Source organism: Chenopodium album, chromosome 6 (genome assembly GCF_948465745.1).
Source record: "Chenopodium album chromosome 6, dcCheAlbu1.1, whole genome shotgun sequence".
In the NCBI taxonomy this organism is placed as follows: Eukaryota; Viridiplantae; Streptophyta; class Magnoliopsida; order Caryophyllales; family Amaranthaceae; genus Chenopodium; species Chenopodium album.
The window spans coordinates 73,965,470-73,967,765 of record NC_137839.1 but is presented as its reverse complement, the minus strand read 5'-3'; the positions used below and the strand labels follow the sequence as shown (position 1 = coordinate 73,967,765).

Below are 2,296 nucleotides of genomic sequence, written 5' to 3'. Positions count from 1 at the left end.
TTAACAAAGAAACTCAATCCTAACATCCTTAATAACCAAGTTTTCATTTCCCGTACGAGGTACAAAGATAACATCAATTCCTTCATCATCATCAGCCCCCAAATCATCAATAAGATCAGTTAACCCTAATTTCATAGTAGTCTTCATCATCAAGTTATTACCATGATCACCTTTCTTATTATGATGTTTATGTGGTACGTTCACGTAACTTCCGGCGTACTCCGTCCTAGCACGGTTCTCCTTGGTAGGAATTTCATCTTCATCATTGACATAAACGTCGAATTTTGAGTAAAGGTCATGCCTTGACTCGACCTCAATGACCAAAATCTCCTCTTCATCATCTTTCTTGAGCTTGCTTCTTGACTTTTGTGGCCTTTGTAAGTTTGTTCGTATAATGTGGTCTAACGCCCTAGGGAAAGTTATTGTTGGTACGGTGATTTCAGCAGCCACCGCGTTTTTAACCATAGAGAACGATGATTTTAATGATTTATTAAGGCGAAGGCGGGGAGTTGGACGTGAATTAAGCCAAGGGAGGTCCATTGGTTGGTAGACGTAACCCATTTTCTTGGTATCCAAGCAATCACGTACATATATTTTTACTAGTTTAGCATTTTCATCATAAAAATAAAAATAGGTGTTTAAGAAATCTTTGTCCTTAAAGTCTTGGTTCTTAGGGGACAATGACTTCCATATGGACCATGTCCTATCCACTTGAGCATGGTGGGCATAAAAGATTGGATCCCGCCCAGCCGAGTAAAAAATGCCCATGTCCTCCCATGTGGGAGTATTTGGTGGAGGGTTACCGGTCCAAGTATGGACCGTCCCGTGTGGTTGGTTTTCCATAGATCCAGATCCCGGGCTAGGTTGATCCCCAGCCCGGTAAGGTTCCCCTAGGAACATTGTAGGTTTCTTGGCATTGGACACCATTTGACGGTACATAATAGTAAGGTTAAGGGCTATTTGATCATTTTTGGACATATTGTTGTTATTGTAAGGTTGTTCGGATGGGCCGTCATAGGTTAGATCCATGACCGTAGGAGGGAGATGGGTTTGATCACGAATAGGGTCGAATAAAGGAGATTTAGGGTCATTAAACAAGGAAGGAATTACCATACCATTAGGATGATCCCAATTCCAATATGGTATAACAAAATTCTGGTCATCAATCAACTTACCCAAGATTTTTTCATAGAAGTAAAGGTAAGCCCTATGAAAAGGGAAAAATAACCAAGATCCATGGACTTGAAAGTCCAAATCCAGTAACCCGACTTGATGATAACCGCCGTTACAATAAGCACAATGTATATTAGCTTGTTGCTTAAAGCTACGAGGGTCACTATCAGGAAGAGCTTTCATTAAGGCTAGGGCTTTGGAGTACTTTTCTAAGTACTTGCCATCAACTAAATGGGCCGCGGGTCGGGTCCTCAAGTCATAGGGACTTACTATAGGTAGCTTGAAGTCCATAGCTTGTGAGGGTTTAGGTGGACAACAATTTAAGATTTTACCATTATCTAATATGGATGGCCCACATTGGCTCACATCCGGGGCGGTTGGAGCAGCTAGGGTAACATACCCTCCACTTAAGGAAGTGGCTGCCCCATAAAGACCTCCTAACCCTAGGAGCATGTTTCTCCTATCCAACTTTTTGGTCTCTACATGGTTTTTTTGTGGGGTGTGTTGATCATCATTTATTGAGGTATTGCATAAAATTTTGGGTGTAACACGGCGAGTTTGGCTCCATCTATAGGTGGTAAGTTGTGATGAATTCAATAGCAAAGGGTTACGTGAGACGGCGGAGAGGTTGGTGGTGGTGGTGGTGGTGGAAGGAGGAAGTAATAGGGCCATTGCTATTATGTGCATGGTTTTTTTTTTTTTTTTTGAATTGGTATATGGGCATATGGTAGGAGAATGGGTAGATGTACTACCATTATATTTATAACGGTTGATAAAATTAGGGGAATCAATTACTTACTTTAGTTACTTAAAAACATCATTAACAAATTAAATGCATTTTTCATATAAGAAAATTGACAAGTACTCCGTACCTCATAAGAGTCATAACACGTATTAAAACTAATTACAGAATAGATAGAAATAGAAATTAAGAAATTTGGCACCGGCTACGTACTTATGTTTTTAATTTCCGTTTATGTAGTAATCCAATACCATAATAAGTACATTTCGACTAGTAATTAAGTTAACGTGCAAATTTGCATTTATAAACAAGGATTAATTTATGTCCACCAGAAACTCATCTAATTACTACATAACGTGGTACTCCGTACAAATTAAGCAA

General features: G+C 39.5%; 1 pseudogene; it reads right to left on the bottom strand.

The window, feature by feature from the left end:
* On the bottom strand, positions 1-1,928 carry LOC145635246 (polyphenol oxidase, chloroplastic-like; annotated as a pseudogene).
* Between the last annotated feature and the right edge of the window lie 368 nt (positions 1,929-2,296).